General features: G+C 39.5%; 1 protein-coding gene across 1 annotated transcript in view; it reads left to right on the top strand.

Annotated features, from left to right (window-relative positions):
- adgrb3 (adhesion G protein-coupled receptor B3) overlaps nt 1-23970 on the top strand; it is an 870525-nt gene that overhangs the window by 179406 nt on the left and 667149 nt on the right. The window lies entirely within an intron of this gene.

Here is a 23970-nt window from a genome sequence, read left to right as displayed (position 1 = left end):
AGACACTCCAAGTTTGCAAGCTGGGAACAGAAGTTTTAATGTGACCAAAATAGAAAAGGTATTCACACCAGTTACTCTAGAAATTGATCAAATAAAATAATTCACACCAAGAAAGCATTGTATGAAAGGAAGATCAGTAATCTCTTTCACAACAGAAGATTTGTAGTTCAGGTTGAGGTTCTGGATGTAAGTTTGCTCACTGAGCTCGCACAGCTCAGCAAGCAAACTTACATCCAAGAGTTTCTGCTTTGGTTATATCAGCATCACATACCAATATGGAGACTCCTCCAACATTTTAAATATTATGAATGCGGTTAACATACAAACATATGAAAGAGGCATTTATCTTGCAATGTTAGTATCCCTAGCTCTGGACTAGAAGGTCTGCATTTAAATCCCATCTGTCACAGAGATATGCCATCTGTACAGGTTGATTTTTTTTTAAATGAGCATATTAGGACCAGGAATTTTCTATTTGGACCCAGATGCTTGCTCCGCCAATCAGTAAGATTGTGCCTTCCAGTACGATAATGGTCAGATAATCTCTCTTTTGTGATATTGGTTGGAGGATAGAAATTGACCAGGATACTGGGGACCATACCCCTGTTCTTTTTTTAAAAGTGTACTGAGGGAATGTTGGACATTCACTCAAGCAGGCAGGCGTGACCTCAGTTTACCCAAAAGGTCACCTCGTCAACAGTGTGGATGAATTCACTAGCAGGGCAGAGTGTTAGGATTTTCCCTGTGCATTTCCAAATTCTGCTGATATAGGGCAGCAGTGTGTGAATGTGTGTGGGAAGAGGGGAGTAGTCTCTTAGTGTAATTCTTCCTGAACTGGAGAGTTAATGGCCAGGAGGCAGACTCACCACGCAATTATGGATGTTGATGGTGAGGTGGGGGTGTGCTTGAAAATGGAGGCCCAATAAGATGTCTTCCAGAATGAGAGTAGTAGCAGGATGCCATTTCAGGGAAATGAGAGACAATGTGGAGCATCCTCCTTCTAACCATTCAAGATTCAGAATTGGAAAATATCGATCTAGCAGCCAACCCACCACTGAGAAGAGGCTGCTCCCTTTGTCAACAATCTACAGCTTCAGATCAAACCAGACAAGGTGGGCAAGGACTTGTTATGCCTGCCTGGATCACATGTCTGTTATCCATTGTAACATGGTGGCCCACTGGAAAGTGCAAGTCAACCTCTTACTATTGGCTGAGAATGGCCATTCACAAAATGAATTATCATCTTATTGTCTATTGGTGGGTAGCCTCTACATCTGTCCTCCTCCCTTTCAGGAAAATGACAAGGGGCAGCACATCATTATTATTCATAATAAATTAACGCTTCCTAAGTGTAAATTTACATCGCTACAAAATGTTGATACAAGTTGAATTATTTCTCATGGAAAGTTTAACTTTTCTTGTGTTTGTAAATTATCCAATTTGGAATGTATTTCATTTAAAAATGAGGCAGGACTGATCTAAATTACATCTTAAATCGAAACACCAGAATAAGGGAAAGATCACATTCAAATGAACAAGCTATGATTCAGTCATATAAACTTCACACAAATGTGTAACTGGAAAAAGACGAACTATTTGTCTCAGATTTATATATTTGAAGGTTTTCCATTATTGCTGTCACTTTGATTCATTAATGCACTTAGAGCAACTACAGAGTGCTGTGTTAAACCCAGTTATGTTACAACTGAAAGGTGACTAGCAACCACTGCTTACACTAAGTGAAAAACACTAATTCACTCACATCTGACACATACATCTCTTACGTCTTTCACTGTTAACACTGTTTGAACAAAGTATGATAGTTGTGTGTCCATTGTGACCTTTGTAAGTTGGTACTGAATTTGCTTCTACCATTCTGTCCATAACTTGTTGGGAAAATTATTTTTCCTTGTCTTACTTTTGTAAAATTTTCTGAAATATGCATTGTTAGGTTGTCAACCATTCTGTTTCTTTAATCAGTTTCTCAGTGTTGACTTTATCAAAACATCTCTGGTGTTGTACAGCAAAGACATGGGAGATGCCCAAATCGTGCCTATGGATGCCAAATTTTATACAGTGTATGTTTAAGAATGGGTTGTCGGTAAAGGAACAGATAGCAAATGGGTTTACATAGGGTCTTTTTGCCTCAGGCAATTTGGAATCCAAATCTCAAAGATGGGATAAAAAGCTTCCTGTCTTATCAAATGTCTATCAATGAGAGATGAATGAGGGTTGCCTATAACTAGTTCCAATTGCACACAAACAAACTTTCTGACAAGTGCAATCCTGAAGTCAGACAAATAGATCATGTGGAAAATGAAGTGAGGAAGTATTCTTTCAGTACTTAGTGTTTACACAAGTCATTATAAGAAACACAAAATGATGCACAGACATATGTTTAAGATGGAATCATATGGCCCAGGAGACCATTGAGCTCTAGGTGCTTACCCTTTGGTAGGGCTGTTTGGTTAATTCCACTATCCTGCAAAATTTCTCCTTTTCAAGTGTAACTGTGACTCCCTTTACACAGATATTATTATATTACTTCTACAAGCTTTCTGAATAGTACACTCCAGATCATTAAAAACTCACTGCACATAAATACCTTCTTGATTCCTCCCTAACTTTTTGCCAGTTAGATTTTTGCAGTTTGGTTACTGCATGGACTAGTTGGACTGAAAAGTCTGTTTCCATACAGTGTGACTGACTCTCTGGCTACCTTTTCATTCTTATATCCTTTTGTTAGAAGATGGAGGTATTTGTGTTTTCTTTAAAGGATTGCAGTAGAAATAAGGATTTCAATGAAGATAGACTATTAACTTGCCTCTTAACTTTGAACAGCTTACATAAACTGCCCTCTGTGCTCCCCTCGAAGGACTATTCCAGTTTTTCCAGTCTCTCTGCATTTTTAGTGTGCTGTATGTCTGGTATCAGTCTGGTAAATCAACTTGACACTATCTCAAAGATCTCATCATCTTTCCAGAGTATGTCATTAAAAATTTATTGATTAATATAAAAAATATTGAATTTGAAGTGTAGATATGTAATTTAATCCATCAGGTTTCATATATGAAAAATACATGATCAGTTTGCTTCAAGAATTACAAACAAAAATGTGAATGCAGGAAGTCTGAAATTATTATGGCTATGAAGTTTAAAAGGTTGCCATAAAATGGGAAAGGTAAACACAGAGGTCATGTGACCAGTTCTGAAATATGCTTGGAAATATGTAGGAAAAAGATTAAACAGACCTAGTTCCTGATACTGGGAAAAAGACAGAGTATGGATGGTTGTAATCAATTGTTGCTGGCTTTAAGCACACAGTTAAAAATCACACAACACCAGGTTTTAGTCCAACAGGTTTATTTGGAAGTATTAGCTCTCGGACAGCTGCTCCTTCATTAGTTAGCTAGTGGAGCAGGATCAAATGATGACAGACTGAACAGCAATCTAGGTTTGTTCAATATTTCAAATTAGTTGCATGACACTGTGATCTTTTGCCACAAATTCTGTCCCATGATTTACCCGATGAAAGAACAGCACTCTGAAAGCTACTATTTCCAAATAAACCTGTTGGACTATAACCTGGTGTTGTGTGATTATTAATTTAGTCCATCATAGTCCTACACCAGTACCTCCATGTTTAAGCACAGAGTGAGTGGATTCTGAGTCTCCCATAGAACCGGGAGGGCAGTGAAAATGTTGAGTTGTAAACAGTTATGCTGCAAGCCATCCATTTACTTCTAAAATAGAAGGGAGATTAGGTCAAGAATCTAAAATTCTCAATGAAGGGAAGACCACAAAAAGGAGACCAGAGCGAGGCATTTTTGATATGAGGGTATAGCCTTTCTTTCAAAGCAATGAATGTCAGAGGCTGTACTTTGTGTGGTCATCAGAGAGAGGAGGCTGCTTGGACTTGCAAACCAACTGTAGTGATTATAACGAGGTCAGCCAGGTGGACCTCATTGTATATGAGTTCTCATATTGGGGTTGTTAACCTGGTCTAATTAGGGAGCCCTGGCTGAAAGATATAAACCGAGTGTCAGAGGTTCTGATCACTCTGAGAGCTGGCTCTGAGTGAGCTAAATCAGTGTCACAGACTCTCCACATGTGGATAAAGGATGACTTGGTAATGGGATACCAGTGTTTATGAAGTTCATCATCACTGAATCCCTAGAATGGTGTGGAAACAGGCCATTTGGCACAACAAGTCCACACCAACTCACTGAAAAGCATCTAATTCAGCTTCACCCCCTTACTCTATCCCTTTAACCGTGCACATTCCATGGCTAATCCACCTAACTTATACATCCCTGGACACTATGGGCAATCCACCTAACCTGCACACATCTTTGGACTGTGTGCGGAAACAGGAGCATCCAGCGGAAACTAACACAGACACAGGGAGAATGTGCAAACTCCACACTCACAGTCATCTGAGACTGGAATTGAACCCAGGTCCCTGGTGCTGTGAGACAGCAGTGCTAACAGTGGTGACTAGAGAAAGGCATGCTCCTAAAGAAGTCTGCTCACAACAGTCATCTTTGAGTTGTGGTAAGCATTTCTGCCATCATGTCACTATTAGGGAAGCTTGACTCATTCAAACCTGTTATCGAAGCCTGCCCTAGTATGTGCAAGAAATGCATTATTTTTTCCAGGCAAATGACTTTGGCACAGATGAAAAGCAACAAGTAATTTTCCTGACAGCTTGTGGACCCGTAGCTTTTTGAGTTATTAGGAACTTAACTCTCCCTGAGGCACCAGATACAAAAAGCTTTTAAGAGTTGATAGATTTAGTTAAGGTAAAGTACAACACCAAATCTCAGTTAATTCCACTTTCAGTTTTACTTGGCAGTTCAAGAACCAGGGAATGCATATCAGGATCTTTGATGAGATTAACTGGTTTTCATGATTTTGGTTTAACCCTTAATGAAAAACTTGGGGAACATTGCAGGAGTGAAGGGTATTGCACAGCCTCACTCAAGACATATCTTGAACAGAGGAGAAAGTGAGGTCTGCAGATGCTGGAGATCAGAGCTGAAAATGTGTTGCTGGAAAAGTGCAGCAGGTCAGGCAGCATCCAAGGAACAGGAGATTTGTCGTTTCGGGCATAAGCCCTTCTTCATTCCTGAAGAAGGGCTTATGCCCGAAACGTCGAATTTCCTTTTCCTTGGATGATATCTTGAACAGAGACAAGCTAGGTCAACCCACAGCAAAACCTCAAAACAAAGCCAAGCCTTGACTAAATGACTGATTTTTTTTTTCAGAATCCAGACTAGCAAGCCTTTGTAATTGCTGCCAGTATGCACCAATATGCAAGACTACGATTTGAAGTATCACTAGCCTACACAACCTTTCAGTTGAAAATTGAGAACATTTTACAAGTTCTACTCCAGGTCGCCATTTATCTGACAAAGTAATAACATAGAGCTGTCGAGATGTACAGCACAGAAGCAGACTCTTTGGTCCAACTCATCCATGCTGACCAGATATCCTAAGTTAATCTAGTCCCATTTGCCCATATATCTTGAAACTTTCAAGGAACTAGAAAACTGAACTCCAAGGTTTCTTTGTTCAGCAACACCCCCAGGACTTTTCCATAAGTGCCTAAGTTTTGCTCTGATTTGCTTTTCTAAATTGGAGCAGCTCACATTCATCTATATTAAATTCATTCTGCCACTCCTTGGTCCATTGGTCCATCTAATCAAGATCCCATTGTACTCTGTGGTGACCTTCTTCGGTGTCCACTATACCTCCAATTTTGGTGCCACCTGCAAACTTACTAACTATATCTCTTATGTTCACGTCCAAAAGATTTATGTAAGTGACAAAAGCAATGGTCCCAGTACCGATCCTTGTGGCACGCCACTGGTCACAGGCCTCTAGTCTGAAAAGCAACCTTCCACCACCACCTCTTTCTTCTACCTTTGAGCCAGTTCTGTGTCCAAGTGGCTAATTCTCCCTGTATTCCATGTAATCTAACCTTGCTAACCAGTCTACCATGAGGAACCTTGTAAAATGCCTTACTGAAGTCCAAATAGATCCTGAAGAAGGGCTTATGCCTGAAACGTCGATTCTCTTGCTCCTCGGATGCTGCCTGGCCTGCTGTGTTTTTCCAGCACCACATTTTTCAACTCCATATAGATCACATCCACTGCTCTGCCCTCATCAATCCTCTTTGTTATTTATTCAAAAAAACTCAATCAAGTTAGTGCGACATGATTTTCCATGAACAAAACTATGTTGACTATCCCTAATCAGTCCATGCCTTTCCAAATACATGTAAATCCTGTCCCTCAGGATTCCCTCCAACAACTTGCCTATCACTGATGTCAGGCTCACTGGTCTATAGTTCCCTGGCTTTTCCTGACCACTTTCTTTAAATATCTCAGCAAAAAGCCCAGCAATCACATCCCTAGCTTCCCACAGAGTTCTACGGAAAGCCTGATCAGGTTCTGGCGATCTATCCATTTTTATGCATCTTAAGACATCCAGCACCCCTTCTTCTGTAATATTGACATTTTTCAAAATGTTACCCTTTATTTCCCCACATTTTATATCTTCCATGTCCTTCTTCACAGTAAACACTGATGCAAAATACTTGTTGAGTATCTCCCTCATCACCTGTGATTCCACACATAGGCTGCCTTGCTGATCTTTGAGGGGTCCTATTCTCTCCCTAGCTACCCTTTTGTCCTTAATGTATTTATAAAACCCTTTTGGATTTTCCTTAACCCTATTTGCCAAAGCTTTTACATGTCCCCTTTTTTCCCTCCTGATTTCCCTCTGAAGTATACTCCTACTGCCTTTATACTCTAAGGATTCATTCGATCTCTGTTGTCTATATCTGACATATGCGTCCTTCTTTTTCTTGACCAACTAACTTGGGCATAGTCTGTAGACATTCCTCCCAGGCAGGCGTATGCCTGAAAAGGGAAAAATATGTGCTCCAGACTCCCCAAGTGACCTGCTTAGGTTATAGAGTTGACAAGATGTTGGAAGATAAAGTGAGGGCGATCAAAGGTGCCCCATTCCCACATCTGTACCAGTGTTTCGGTCTTTTCTTGGGCTGGTGAATTATTATGTAGTAAAAAATGAGGTCTGCAGATGCTGGAGATCACAGCTGCAAATGTGTTGCTGGTCAAAGCACAGCAGGTTAGGCAGCATCTCAGGAATAGAGAATTCGACGTTTCGAGCATAAGCCCTTCATCAGGAATCAGTATTCCTGATGAAGGGCTTATGCTCGAAACGTCGAATTCTCTATTCCTGAGATGCTGCCTAACCTGCTGTGCTTTGACCAGCAACACATTTGCAGCTGGTGAATTATTATGGAAAGTTCATACACAACCTGGCCTCCATCCTGGTATCTTTGCAACAACTCTTGAAAGGTCAGCCTCGGAAATGGTCCTGTAGCCAAGCCATAGCTTTCAAGGAAGTGAAGAAACAGCTATCATCCTTTAAAGTATTGGTGCACTATGAACCCGAATAAGATGTGATATTGACATCAACATCTCGGATGGCATTAGGGTAGTTTTGGTGAATAGATAGTCTAATGGAGAGGAGCGCTCAATAGCAAATGCATCCAGGACTTTGACTAATGCAGAGTGTAAATACATCCAGATAGAGAAAGAAGGTTTGGCAGTCACATTTGGAGTCAAGAAGTTCCACCAATCCCTTTACGGATGTAAATTTGTAATAATGACGGACCACAAACACCTGCTAGGTCTACTCTAGGCAATACCACCAAAGCTTAAACAGGCAGTGTTTTTTTTCAGAGAAGAAAATATCAAATTTGCAGTGTTGTTTCTACACAAAGCAATTACCAATGACAAGTCTCAATTGTTTTTTGTTATATTCAAAAGATAGTTGGAACCGAAAGCAATTGAAACGTTACAAGAAATATGCAGCTAGGATGTTTCCCATGATGGTGAATCTAAAATCAAGGAACATAATCTAAGGATAAGGGTCAGGCTATTTAAGACTGAGTGAAGGAGGAATTTCTTCCCTTGGAGGGTAGTGAATCTTTTGATCTTCTACTCCAGAAGGCTGCAGAAGCTCAATCATTGAGCATGTTCAGGACAGACATTTCTGGATATTAACAAACTCAAGAGATGTGAAGGTAGTACAGGACAGTGGCAATGGTTAGTTATGAATTAATTAAATGGTAGGGCAGTTTTGAAGGCCTGAATGATCTACTCTGGTTCCATTGTTAATATCTACTCTTCTTTTATGGAGATTGATATACTTGAGAATGCTGCTTTCAAATTGTGTGTGGGCTGAGGGAATTGTAGCTACACATTTCTGGCTATATGATGTCTGACCCCATTTCCTGAGTAGAGCATGTTACAGGGACAGATGCAATGGATTCATTATACCATCTGTCACTCTTGCTGACCTACATAAACAGTTAGGAAAAATTAAGTTATTTTGTGGACAAACAAAACCTTTTGTTACAAAGATCTTTCTTATACATGGAATAATTACAGGCAAATTACATCTCCAAAACAAACCATTGAATCAACTGGACTGTTTCAGTGTTTAAGGTGAAGTGGGTACTGCAGATGCTGGAGATTAGAGTCAAGATTTCCTGATGAAGCCCGAAACGTTAATTTTCCTGCTCTTCGGATGCTGCCTGACCTGCTGTACTTTTCTGGCACCACTCAAATCTTGACTGTTTCAGTGTTTAAGCTGCTCACAAAGTATTTTTGTGTCTGACTTCATTTCATACTACCAACATAATCTTCTTCCCGTGTGTTTAAATGCATCAGTGAAAGCAATTGTTCGCGACTTTGTGGTAATCAGACATACATTCCCACCACACGCTGGCTGAAAATGAGATTTGCCCTTTCATAATTAATTTAAGTACTGAAGGAATGAGTAATGCAGGATTGATATTGACATTCTGGAAGTGACTAAACCCTCTCTATAAAATCAATCTTACAAAACAGTGAAACTAAAAAGTGTATTTTTGACACTCATTTAAACATCTCCAAGAAAATTACAGGTAATAATAAAATTTGTTCACTGCATTAATGCTAATTCCCTACTTTGTAGCTGAAAGCAAATGTCAGGAAATATTTCATTTTTCTGAAAGACAGAATTCACAATTTAAAATTGCTGTACGTATACAGATTTCAGCCTTCCATTCTAAGGTCAGAAGGGGGATGTTCACAACGTTCAACACCACTTGCAGCTCCTCAGATGCTAGAGCCATTACTGTCCATATTCAGCAATACCTGATTTGGGCTGATATTTTCCAGTCAATGGCCAGCTCTAATAAGAATTTAACCATTCATATAGCATGACCATTATTTACATTCTGCGGTCACCATTGACAAAAAACTGAACTGGAACAACTAGATAATTTTAAATCAATAAGAGCAGGTCAGAATCTGGAAATTCTGTAGCAAGCCATAGCGTCATAGAGTAATAGAGATCTACAGCATGGAAACAGACCCTTCGTCCAACCTGTCCACGCCAACCAGATATCCCAACCCAATCTAGTCCCACCTGCCACACCCAGCCCATATCCCTCCAAACCCTTCCTATCCATATACCTATCCAAATGCCTCTTAAATGTTGCAATTGTACCAGCCTCCACCACATCCTCTGGCAGCTCATTCCATATATGTACCATCCTCTGCGTGAAAAAGTTGCCCTTTAGGTCTCTTTTATATCTTTCCTCTCTCACCCTAAACCTATGCCCTCTAGTTCTGGACTCCCCAACCCCAGGGAAAAGACTTTGTCTATTTATCCTATCCATGCCCCTCATAATTTTGAAAAATTCTATAAAGTCACCCCTCAGCCTCCAATGCTCCAGGGAAAACAGTCCCAGCCTGTTCAGCCTCTCCCTATAGCTCAAATCCTCCAACCCTGGCAATATCCTTTTAAATCTTTTCTGAACCCTTTCAAGTTTCACAACATCTTTCCGATAGGAAGGAGACCAGAATTGCACGCAATATTCCAACAGTGGCCTAACCAATATCCTGTATAGCCGCAACATGACCTCCCAACTCCTGTACTCAATACTCAGACCATTAAAGGAAAGCATACCAAACGCCTTCTTCACTATCCCATCTACCTGCGACTCCACTTTCAAGGAGCTATGAACCCGCATTCCAAGGTCTTCATTCAGCAACACTCCCTAGGACCTTACTATTAATTATATAAGTCCTGCTAAGATTTGCTTTCCCAAAATGCAGCACCTCACATTTATCTGAATTAAACTTTTTGTTATATAATTGCGCTGATCTTAGAACGGCACCATGCCTTTAAGTTGGCTGCATGTCATAATGACATGTGGTGCTCTAGTATAAGAGGTCTCCATCTTTTTGTCTGTACAATTAGTTATTCAGTCAACAGCTTAGCAAGCAGTCAGTCTGAAAACTGATTAACTAGCAGACTGATTGTTTCCTTAACTGCTGACATGGTATATAGCATAATAGTAATCTAAGTAAGCATATAATCCAGACTACAATACTAGTCTGAGATGTCACATTAGTGTATTAGTTAGTTGTTAATAGATTTTGAGATATCTGACTCAATGCATACCCAAGTTTCTGTTGGTATGTGTTACATAGGCTAATACATAGAAAACCACAAAGAAGCATATCAGTGAATAACTCATCTCCTGACTTCCCAAAGCCAGTCCAGTATCTATAAAGTAATTAAGTGCAAAGTAATACTTTCTACTTACCTGGATGAGTGTAGTTACTGTAAGACTCAGGAAACCAAACGCTACCCAGAACAAAACAATCCACATGTTGACCACTCCATCCAGCAAAGAAAACATGCGTTCTGTCCACCATCAATACATATCAGCAGCAGTAAAGTGAACTACTGTATATGCTTAGTGCACTGCAGCATCTCACGAGCCACCTCAGACTGCACTTTTATGACCTAGAAGGACAAGGGCAGCAAATGCATTGGAACATCTCTACTACAAATTCCCCTCCAAGCCACATACAATCCTGACTTGGAAAAATATCACTGTTCCCTCAATGTTACTTGGTCAAAATCCTGGAGCATTATTCCTAATAGCATTATGGGGTTGCCTGCAGTCGCTCAAGAAGACAACTCACTATCACATTCTCAAGAGCAACTGAGGATGAGCAAACCTCCACAGCTCAACAATTTTTTTAAAAATCAAGACTTCCATAAACAACATAAATGTGCAAACTAATGGTTTGTATCAGTGACAACTGAGAAATCTAAATTTTTGATTATGAGTTGCTGGTGATGAATGATTGAGTTCATTATTTAAATGCCTCAAGGCACTTTGTCTGTTTTATTTTCAAGGTGGTTTTAATATTTTCACATTTGGTAATAACAATTGTGAAGGAATTAGCATAACTGCACTGACTGAACGACCAGACCATGAACATATATGGAGATAATTACAAGCATGATGAGATTTCAAAGAGGACAGAGGAGTAATTTTACTCCCACATATAAGAAGTTTGGTAGACTGTAAAAATGTGATTACTTTCAGTGTAATTGGTACTGTCTAACCTGCATACAATATTTGGCATCTAAATCTGCACTGAACTTGAAATAACACTGAAAAAATTCTGAAAATAATATTCATTAATCTGTGTTTTATATAGATTCCAGACTTATTATTAAGCTGCATTCAGCAGAAATAGAGAAGCTATCAATCCCAGCTAAAGGTTCACTAAGATAAAAATTGTGATTAACGTATTCACTTAACCAATGCAGTGAAAAAAATATTATAGTTTCTCATCAATGTACAGCAGACCAAGGTTCTTCATTATATATTTATTTTTGAAATTTTGTTCTTGTTCCTGGACTCATTTCTATTACAACATACTTTATTTTTATTGAATCATAGGTTGGAGGCATTGTTAGCTAGGCCAGAAATTTAATACCCAAAAGAAGGTAGAGGTGAGCTGCCTTCTTGAATCATTGCAGTTGACGTTGTATAGGAATACTCACAGCACAATTAGGGAGGGAGTTCCAGAATTTTGACTCAGTGACATTGAATGAATGGCAATATATTTCCAAGCCAGGATGGTGAGTGGCTTAGAAGGTAACTTGCAGGTGGAGGTGGGCCCATGCATCTGGTGTCCTTGTCCTGCTGGATGGTAGAGGTCACAAATTTGGAAGGAGTTGTTGAAGGAACCTTGGTGAGTTGCTGAAGTGCATCTTATAGATGATACATCCTGCTTTTCTTCTCTATTAATTGTATTGGCATTAAACTTAATGAGGAAGAGATGTAAAACAGGCCGTCAACCTTATCACCTATCTAGCAAAGTCACAATGTCAGCACCAAATATTGTTCACAATTTAAGTCTTTTATTGCATTCAGGAAGTCTTTAAAAATGCACATAACGTCTCTGAGCAATATATATCCCAAATCCCTTGAGCTGGAGATGCAACCATCAGCAAAATTTGCATTTAATCTCTGCCTGCAAACAAGTGAAGAGAGATTCCAGATATTCGCACGTGGCTAGCCATGCCAACTGCTCTTGATGACCCACTAAGATCTAATAAAAGTTGTTGTGAAATAATCTCCCAGAAATGAACATTTTCCTATCATAACCAAATAGTCGCTTGGTTAAAGTAAGCATGTAACTGTTCATTTTGGATTCATGGAACCCTTTATTCTAACCAAGTAACCATTTGTTTCTGGTGGTTTGACGGCACAAAATTAACAACTATGAGTTAGACATTGAGCACTTTCTGAAGAACACTACAGTCAGCTAAATTATACCTTGATGTATTCAACTCTAAAGCACTGAGGAAATAATATATTTAACTACATAGTTATTTCTAGCTATTATACAAATTCACAAGTCATTTAGATTTTCTAACCTTCATATATGAGGTCATACTAAGTTCTAATCTTCCACCTATCAGCACACAATTTGATTATACATTGCCCAGATTTTCCCTTCCCAAATGCAGAGTGTATTGATTAGTTCCTGAAATATATTGGTTAATTGAAGAAAGTTTCTGAGCACTTCTTATCAAATCTAATATCAAATGTTTTAATTGGCTTGATTTTTGTGATGGGCTTGGAAAATATGAGTAGGCATTTGAAACCCAAGCATATCACTTCTGTCCATACTTATTGCAGCATCAGAGCAATGCATCAAACAGGTGAAGCTGTTTGGAAGACCTGTCTTGGGCTGGTGAGACATCAGACTAGCTCACCACAATAAATCCTCATATACTCATGATCCACTGACTCCTCATCTCCCTTTGTGTACTCCACCTGTTTCATTCTATTTCATAATCTTCATGCCTCTTTCACATCCACACGTATCCTCCATATCTACTCACTTAGTGTTTCTATGTATGTGGAGCTAAGACCACTGAGATGGACTTCTAAAATTAAACCTCCAACAACCTGTGAGAAATGTCAATCAAACACATTGCCATTCATATTACACAGAATAAAAGTTTCAATATCCATTAGAAAAATATATAAATCCTCTTAAATGGTCATTCAGTGATGAAAACAAACATTCATCCATTCAGAAACCATATCAAAGAGAGATAATCAATTACAAACCACGTTAAACTATCAAATTGTATGCACAACTTCTTGTGGAATTAAATGCATTAATGCTTTTGAAACTCAAATGCGCATTCATAATAGGGTCAGCTGCCAAGCCTGCTCAATTCCAGACAAAGGAGACTATTAAAAGTAAAAATCAGGTGGTGATTAATTTACTATTTCAAAGCAAATGGTCTGTCAACTAAAATAATTTAGCAAATATTAGGATTTATTTTCCAAGCTTCAACAGTATTTGTTTTGAAGTTAGGGAACTCAACATTTATTCTCACCAAGTTGTGATAGGAGCCTTCCAATGCACATCTTAGGTTGGTTATGAATGCATTACAGCATTGTTTCAAATGGAAAAATAACTCAGCACATTCTAAAGACAATGCTCATGATTTGGAGATGCTGGTGTTGGACTGGGGTGTACAAAATTAAAAATCGCACAACACCAGGTTATAGTCCAACAAGTTTAATTGGAAGCACACTAGCTTTCGGAGTGCCGCTCCTTCATCTGGTGATCAATCACCTGATGAAGGAGTGGCGCTCTGAAAGCTAGTGTGCCTCCAATTAAACCTGTTGGACCATAACCTGGTGTTGTGTGATTTTTAACTAAAGACAACGTTGGTCAATTTAACTTTGCAAGATGAGGTCCAATGATCCATTGGACCAATCAACCCATAATACAGCATTCAACAATTGTATTTTCAGTCGTGAAAACATTTAACCCTTAATTATCGTAATGTTCTTGTCTCCTTAATTTCTGAACTCTGAAACAAGGCGGGCTTCCAGAAACGTTACAAAACCAATTTGATCTGATTAAAATACAAGGAGCTGTCAAATATGACACTTATGTCTGAAACATGCTCGTAGAGTCATGACGCAACGCAATCCTGTGCCACATATAGGACGATTGACTGGGCTCATTTTAATACAGGATATTTATGCTTGCTATGTAAAAACAAGGCAAAGTTTGTCAATTTTTGACCCCATTCCTATGGTCATGAAAAATCAACACTTCCAAGACTGAATTTCAAAACAAACTTGAACGAGATGAGATGAGTTTCATTAATTAGAGTCTATTTTTTAGAAGTTTTATACAGAGGCACATACTCCATTATAAGTAAAATCAGCTGCATAGATCTTTGATCTCCTCTATTGTACTTTTTTTTTGTTTCGCTGTGATGTGAAGAATGTTTGGTTTAAATATACTGATGACTCGTTGTGAAATTTTGTCAGCTAATTTTCCTAGTGAGGGAATTGATTTAACAAACAGTTGAACTTACACTGTCCCTAATTTTCCACTAATTCCCTTTACATGTTGATTTAGTTCATCCAAATTAAATCCTTAATCATTTCCCCAATGCTTGCAGTTCAATTTTTTTTTAAACATGATAAATGCAAGAAGACACTCAAATCACTTTTATTCTCAGTTGTAAGTCTTGAGAACAGTGGGCATTTTAGAAACAATCATTTGATAACATGAACTGTGCTAATTATTTCTTCTTTTCCCTGTTCTACCAAAGTACAACATTAGAATTCCAATAGGAAAAAAGGAATAGGAAAATGTGGCAATGGGATCTCCTCTCAGTTCAGGGGCACTGTAGTTGAGGACAGGATTAATGGCAGCTTAGTTTGCATATGTATCAAGAATTTCTGCCCATTCTTCTGAGAAGTTTCTGGATGACTGTAAATGAGAAACTCGACCCCATTTCCTACCTTCAACAATTTGCAGCCACTGTCCTTGAACTTGCAGGGAAAGTAACAAGCAATGACATATGGTTTACCACAAGCTGGAGTAGTCCTGTCTGCATTTGGCTTTGTTAAAATGGCAAATTGCCCTCCTTACTCACCCTGTGTTTCATGAAGTCACTGCACTTGTACTGTGAAATTAGATTTAACATGGAAAGCTACCGTTGTTACTCAAACATCTAGGAATGAAACGTTTATGCCACTGAATCTCTCCAATTCAAAATGGGCCAGTTGAGAAGTAGGATCAAAGGCATAATACTCAGTCAGAAAAGTGTAAAAAATTTCACACATTAAACTGATAGTTCCAACATCTGCAGTTCTCACTTTCTCCTATTAAACTGACAGTTGCCCATTTAGAAGTTTCCATTTTGTTTTCACTCAAAGGATGGTCAATCTTAAATAGGATGGTTAGAAGCAGTGCACTTAGTATTTCTCCCAGATAGAAAAGGCCTTTACAAAATGATTTTCTATAGCTTTCAATCTCACGAAAGTTATGGTTGAGTTAAAAAGAAACCATGATCCGTGATACGAAAGATAAAAATGGAAACATACAGAGCATCTATTGCATCTCATTCTAACACGTTGTAAATTGTTCAAATACTTTAAAAAATATTTCAGCTTCAGTTTTTAATTTATTCTTTTACTCATCTTTCCTTTCTGTCTAATTTCTTCCCTCTTTCTCTTTATCTAATATTGCCCTCCCTCGTTCTTTTTCTCTTTCTGTACTGAATTTGTCCTTTTTTTCCCTCTGTTCCTCCTCCTTTCTTTTTCTAACTCCTGAGATTTCACTGTGGAGATAGACTGCTAGTCCATTTGCTCACAGAGTTCCTACATCCTGTGTTACTCCTTTATACAATTTACAGTGCAAGCATTTTATGAGCAGCAAGGTAAGAGAAAAACACTATCTACTGAGGCAAGCTGTAAGTTGACCAACCCCAGGAAAAACTGGGCCATTATTTTGAGCCACATTTCAGAATTATCAAGATATAATCCACTGGTAATTTTGCAAGGAGGTGACGTTGACATGAACACTCATAAGTAGCAAATGTGTCAGAGGTTCAACTCTAAAATGTCCTTATCCATCTTTAACCTTATTTGAGTCCAATGACTAAGATCCTAGAAAAACGGCCAAGAGAACTTATAGTTTTATATTTTTATGTTGTCATTGTCCAGAACGAAACATATACAAAGGAGTGGGAAAGAAATTTTGAATGTTTTTTTAACAGTGTATAAATAGGAAAGTTATTTTGAAGTCAGGTTAATATATTTATTGTTTTGTCAGGCGCAGATTTTACTGAAATTCCAGGCACATCAATTAGGAATAGTTTTATCTTTGATGCCAAAGGTTACAAATTTTGGGCCAGTTACGGGATACATCGTATATCATAGACTTTTGTAAAAAAAATTTACAAAAGAGAAAAATCAACACTTGCATTTACTTATCACTCCCACAACCTCAAGACATGCATTGAAACAAATGAAGTACTTTTGAAGAGTTTTACTTGTGATACAGAACACATGGCAGTCAATTTTGTGAAAAGTGTAATCCCACAAACAGCAACAAAATAAATCTGCTTTCGCAGTTGATTGACCAGAGAGAACCACACATTTTTTTTGAAGGAGTGCCATGGGATCGCTTATGTCTAACTGAGATCAGACAGGGCCTCAGTTCAACAGCTCATTGAAAAGACGGCTCTTCGAACAGCGTTGCTGCTCCCACATGCTAATAGTGAGGCTGTGCACAAACTCAAAAAAAGTGCAACAAGTTACTTGCTACAAACTTAAGAAATAGGAGCTAAAGAGGACCGTTTGATCTTTTAACCCTGTTCAGCAATTTCAATTACATTATAGCTGATAACTTACATCATTCCATCTGACTGATCCTTTTTTTATTTATTCATGGGTTGAAGGCATCACTGGCTGTGCTAGCATTTACTGCTTATCCCAGACTGCAGTTAAGAGTCTGTTGGATTGGAGTCACATGTAGTGCAGATCAGGTGAAGGATGGCTGTTTCCTTCCAGATGTGTTTTTCCGACAATTCATGGTCACCATTACACTCCTCATTCCAGATTTTTATTGAATTCAAATCCTACCATTTGCCATGGCAGGATTTGAAACTGGGTCCCCAGAACATTACCTGGATGTCTGGATTAACATGGTAAAAACAATGACTGCGGATGCTGGAAACCAGAATCTGGATTAGTGGTGCTGGAAGAGCACAGCAGTTCAGGCAGCATCCAAGGTGCAGCGAAATCGACGTTTCGGGCAAAAGCCCTTCATCGGGAATAAAGGCAGTGAGCCTGAAGCGTGGAGAGATAAGCTAGAGGAGGGTGGGGGTGGGGAGAAAGTAGTATAGAGTACAATGGGTGAATGGGGGAGGGGATGAAGGTGATGGGTCAGGGAGGAGAGGGTGTCAAGTCGGTTGTCATTAATGGAGATGGAGAGGTCCAGGAAGGGGAGGGAGGTGTCAGAGATGGTCAAGGTAAATTTAAGGTCAGGGTGGAATGTGTTGGTGAAGTTGATGAATTGCTCAACCTCCTCGTGAGAGCACGAGGTGGTGCCAATGCAGTCATCAATGCAGCGGAGGAAGAGGTGGGGAGTGGTGCCGGTGTAATTACGAAAGATCAACTGTTCTACGGAGCTAACAAAGAGACAGGCATAGCTGGGGCCCATATGCGTGCGCATGGCTACCCCTTTGGTCTGGAGGAAGTGGAGGATTCGAAGGAGAGATTGTTAAGGGTGAGGACCAGTTCGGCCAAACGAATGAGAGTGTCGGTGGAAGGGTCTGGATTAACAGTATCATAATATCACGAGGCCATTGTGCCCCCCCCCCCCAAGTCTTTCTTAAATTTAATTACTATCCAAAAATGTATCAATCTCTACCTTGAATATACTCAACAGTTGGGCATACTCAGCTATTTGACATTGAAAATTCCAAAGATTCACAAAAGATTATTCAAGTAGTAATGAAATGACTAAATGAATAGCTCAACACTGAGACTGACTTCCAACATCAAAGAGTTTATTGTTTTACAGCAGTGGGGAGAAAGCCTCTGGGCACTCCTGGGACTTCTCCATTGAAGAAAAGAAATATACATTTGTATACATTTGCTTTTTGTCTGCCTTTGGCTGTTAACAAACCAATCACATGAATAATTGATTTCGTACACATCCAGTCAAGTTGTAATCATGTGACTGATACAGGTTTTCAGCCAACTGTTGATCTCATGATGTTTCCTGGAATCCCTTATGAATAATCTTAGAATCCCTACAGTATGGAAACAAGCCTTTCGGACCAACAAATCCACACTGACCCTCCAAAGAGTATCCCACTCCTCATTTATCTATGCTTACTCCTGACTAATGCACCTAACCTGCACATCCCTGAACACTATGGGCAATTTAGCATGGCCTATTCACCTAACCTTCACATCTTTTTGGATTGTGGGAGGAAAGCAGAGCACCCAGAGGAAACCCACGCAGACATGGGGAGAATGTGCAAACTCCACACAGACAGTCAACCGAGGCTGGAATTAAACCTGGGTCCCTGGCACTGTGAGGCAGCAGTGCTAATCACTGAGCCACTGTGCCACCCTTATCCTTGGCAAGTTGCAATGTGGCCTCTTCAACCTGATTCCAACAGCACTCATGTGTTGATAAGAGGATGCCTTGTCAAACTACTTTAGTTTGAACTCTAACAGTAACACAGTTATATCCCATAATGGTTATATATTCAAATCTCCATTTGGCTGTTTGGTAGATAACTACATTGTGTTGTATGCTCCAGAATACAATACATGGCCACACTTTGCTATGCCACACTGTTTGTTACTATAGGTAGCTCTACCATGGCTCTCTACACAAGCATCTGCATATGTTAGTGTGTAAAAGAACCCACAGTATAAAATTCACAAAATCCTGCATGTCTAATTACCTTGGATATACTCCTGCTATGAAGATATGTAATGACTGTGCAAGCTGCTGTTTCAGCTACAAACTTCCTCAGCCAACTGAGAACCACTTTCAGCCAAAGGCAGCCCTAACAGGACTTTCTCTTCACTTCCATCCTCAATGCCTCTGCGTGAAATCTGAGACAGTGGCAATGAATTCTAAAGTCCACAACCTGGGGAAACTTTCTCCCAAATCTTTCAAGATTTCAAAAAATGTTATATGTTTCACTGGGATAACATTTTATTTTTTTAAAAAATGGAAAATATGGCCAGTCTACTCAATCTACCTGCTTTAATGTAGAAGTGCAGGTGTTGGACTGGGGTGGGCAAAGTCAAAAATCACATGATACCAGGTTATAATCCAACAGGTTTATTTGAAACCGCAAGCTTTCTGAGCCCTCGCTCCTTCAGGTAGCTGGTAAGCACTCACTGCCTGAAGAAGGAACTGGGGCTCCAAAAGCTTGCAGTTTCAAATAAACCTGTTGGACTATAATCTGGTGTCATGTGATTTTTGACTTTACCTGCTTTAAGACAAACCTTTCTCTTCAGGATTTATGCTAATGAACTTTAACATGTGTATATATTCCCCTAGAAAAGGGACCAAAATGGTGTCTCTGACTTCATGTGTAGCCCTAACAATACCCTTTATAACAGAAAGAATGCTTATGTTCTATTATACACCAATCTCATAGTAATGCCATTTAATTTCCTAACTGCTTGCTGGATGTGTGTGTTTATATGAACCATGTGTTGTGACATCACTATTCCTTTGAACATTACTATTTCCTAGCTTCAAGCCATTCAAAATATGTTCTGCTTTCTGTTTTTGCAACCAAAATAGAATACTTCATATGATCTCTTCATAAACTTACATCTGTCATGTTCAAGCTGTCCGGATCCCACAGTGTCTCTCTTTAATTTCTCCTCAGCTTTTACCTTCCTACTTCACTTTGAATCAGCAGCAGACCTGGATAAGTACATGCATGCCATTGAATTTCATTGTCATGGATTGTAAATAGCTGGCTCGAGTACTGATCATTGTAGTATCAACTAGTTACAGTTGAACATGTGTTGCTGGTTAAAGCACAACAGGTCAGGCAGCATCCAAGGAATAGGAAATTCGACGTTTCGGGCATAAGCCCTTCATCAGGAATCCAAGGAATAGGAAATTCGACGTTTCGGGCATAAGCCCTTCATCAGGAATCCAAGGAACTAGTTACACCCTACTAGCCTGAAAATATCCAGTTTGTTCCTATTCTCTGTTCTTCATCTATTAAGGAATTCTTTGCTAACAATAAATGAGAAACTACCTCCCACTCCCTCCAACCCAATCAATAAGCCCTAATTTTGTGTAATAATTTTTTGCTTGACATCCAATTCCCCATTATCAATATCGCAGTTGCATCCGCCAAGGGTCCCACACTTACATTAAATACTCTTTTTATATGCCCATAGATGTTCTCTCTGTTTTTATATTTCTTGCCAGGTTATTTTCAGAACCAATTTTATCCCTCTTTGTAGTTTTTCAGACATCTGCTAGTTCCTAAAACATATCCAATCCTCTGGCTGACCACTAGTTTACATTGTTTTGTATGACTTATATTTTTGATTGGGTACTCTGTTTAACATCTTTCGTTAATCACAGGTGGTTTATCTTTCTCACTGAGTCTTTCCTTTTAACTGGAATAAATTTTTGATGAGCATTATGAAATATCTGCTTAAATATCTGCCACTGACTTTCCACTTTGTCTATTTTCCCAGCCTGCTTTAGACAATCCTTCCTTCATGCCTCTGTAATTGCCCTCATTTGTGTTGAAGATACTGATTTAAAACTCGAGTTATTCTCCCTCAAACTGAACTTGGAATTCTACAATGTTGAGATCACTACCAACTCCCCTCCCCCCACAAGAGGATCCTTAACTATGAGATCTTTCATTAGTCCTCACTACACATTACTAGATCTCAAATAGCCCATTCCTGAGTAGGTTGTGCAACATTTTGCACTAAGAAGCAATCCCTAATGTTTTCTACAAACTATCAAACACCCTCTACTTGGGCAGATCAACCACAACATCGTTGAATAGCTGGAAAGAGTTGAGGGATAAATAGCCGACTCCTGCAACTATTTTAAAATTTTCTTTTGATTAGATTGCTTACAGTGTGGAAACAGGCCTTTTGGCCCAACAAGTCCATACCGACCCTCCGAAGAGCCTGCACGTTTTTGGACTGTGGGAGGAAACTGGAGCATTCGGAGGAAACCGGAAATCAAGGAGGAATTGGATATAGTTCATAGCACTAACAGGATTAAAGCATAAGGGTTAAAAAACAGGAACAGAGTTGGATGATCAGCCATGATCATATTGAATGGTGGAGCAGTCTTGAAGGGGTGGCATGGTGGCTCAGCAGTTAACACTGCTGCCGCACAATACTAGGGACGTGAGTTCAATTCCAGCCTCGGGCAATTGTCTGTGTGGAGTTAGCACATTCCCCCTGTGTCTGTATGGGTTGCTTCTGGGTAGTCTGGTTTCCTCCATTGGTTCACAATCCAAAGATGTGCAGGTTAGGTGAATTGGCCATGGTAAATTGCCCATAGTGTTCAGGGATATGTAGGTTAGGTGCATTAGTCAGGGGTAAATGTAGAGTAATGGAGAATAGGTTTGGATGGGATACTCTTTGGAAGGTTGGTGCGGAGTTGTTTGGCTGAAGGACCTGTTTCCACACTGTAAGGATTCTATGAATGACCTATTCCTGCTCCACATTCTATATTTCACCCATTTTGTTTCATGAAACATAATTGGGGGATTGATATCTATCCAAAATGAGCATTATTTGGTGAGAGAGTTTAAAGCATTTAAAATTTTAATTTGCACTCTCTCTTCTCCACCTCCCCCCCCCCCCCCCGCCTCTTCAGATTTCATAGTGGAGGAGTGAGACAATAGTGGAGAATCCAGAGGATCAAACTGCTCCAACACACGACATTATTAGTCAACACTTTGAATTTTAATTGTGCATTGTCGATTTCCTGAATAACTCTAAATCCAGGCAAGGAATGCTGGATCCAAGTAATGAATATGTTTTGCACTTACCTGCTGGATTTTGATTGTGGCTAATGTCATAATGAGATCCACTATCCCCAGCTTTCTGATCACCATCTCTATCTGCAAAAGGTCCCCACATTCCACTGCATTAGTTGTCACACCAACAGTCCGCAGTACCTCACATCCTCAGTTAGGCCTCCAATCCACATCCATGATTCTGTTTTATACATACAGATTTTCAATTCTCTCCCCAACATCCTGAAGTCTTTGACCTTCCTATGCCACCTTTCCATATCTTCACCACCACACCCAATCCCAATGTCCCTGGAACTAATGGGATTGACCACCCTATCTTCCAAGATTCCACCATTTACCTTCTCCCAGGATCACCACGCCAGCACTCAGAAAGGTCTGGGGGTTTAATATCTTCCTTTCCAGTTTGACTACTCGGTAAAAATATTTCCCTTTATATTTTCTGAAACATTTCATCACTTTTAGCTCTTTGAAAGAAAACAACCTCTTTAATTGTTTCTGTACAATTGAAAAATCCTCTCCATAAATAGATAATTTGTTTGAGATAACATTTTCAAGTATTGATCTGATATGTGTTCCTCAGTTACACATCCTTTCTGTACTGGGATTCCTATAGCTGCTGCAATTCTTCAAGGGTAACTAAATTAATATCTTAATGAATACAAAATTTAGAAATAGTGTTCATATTTAACTCCTAGAATTCACTTGTCCTTATTTTCAGCCGCACCATAGACATCTCCATATCTCCCCACTCTGTTAAATCCTTGCAGTAAACATGTGCTTTTCAGTGCGCTTTTTCTCAAGGATACTATTGCTTTCTATGTCCATGAATTGAACTATGTTTAGCATGATCTGCCCACTCTGTTGAGCTACCTATTTCCTCCTGATTTCTTCCTCACTAGCAGCTGTTTTCCTAATCTGGTGCTCTAATTTAATTTGTCCTGTCTCCATGAATACAATGCAAACATCATTCCTGAAATAAGACCATAAGACCATAAGACATAGGAGTGAAAGTAAGGCCATTCGGCCCATTGAGTCCACTCTGCCATTCAATCATGGCTGATGGGCATTTCAACTCCACTTACCAGCATTCTCCATGTAGCCCTTAATTCCTAATGACATCAAGAATCTATCAATCTCTGCTTTGAAGACATTTAGCGTCCCGGCCTCCACTGCACTCTGCGGCAATGAATTCCACAGGACCACCACTCTCTGGCTGAAGAAATGTCTCCGCATTTCTGTTCTGAATTGACCCCCTCTAATTCTAAGGCTGTGTCCACGGGTCCTAGTCTCCTCGTCTAACGGAAACAATTTCCTAGCGTCCACCCTTTCCAAGCCATGTATTATCTTGTAAGTTTCTATTAAGTCTCCCCTCAATCTTCTAAACTCCAATGAATACAATCCCAGGACCTTCAGCCGTTCCTCGTATGTTAGACCAACCATTCCAGGGATCATCCGTGTGAATCTCCGCTGGACACATTCCAGTGCCAGTATGTCCTTCCTGAGGTGTGAGGACCAAAACTGGACACAGTACTCCAAATGGGGCCTAACCAGAGCTTTATAAATTCTCAGTAGCACAACGGTGCTTTTATATTCCAACCCTCTTGAGATAAATGACAACATTGCATTCGCTTTCTTAATCACAGACTCAACCTGGATGTTTACCTTTAG

This window comes from Hemiscyllium ocellatum, chromosome 3 (genome assembly GCF_020745735.1).
Source record: "Hemiscyllium ocellatum isolate sHemOce1 chromosome 3, sHemOce1.pat.X.cur, whole genome shotgun sequence".
Lineage (NCBI taxonomy): Eukaryota > Metazoa > Chordata > Chondrichthyes > Orectolobiformes > Hemiscylliidae > Hemiscyllium > Hemiscyllium ocellatum.
Note: the sequence above shows the minus strand (reverse complement) of the source record. Positions and strands in the feature narration are given on the sequence as shown.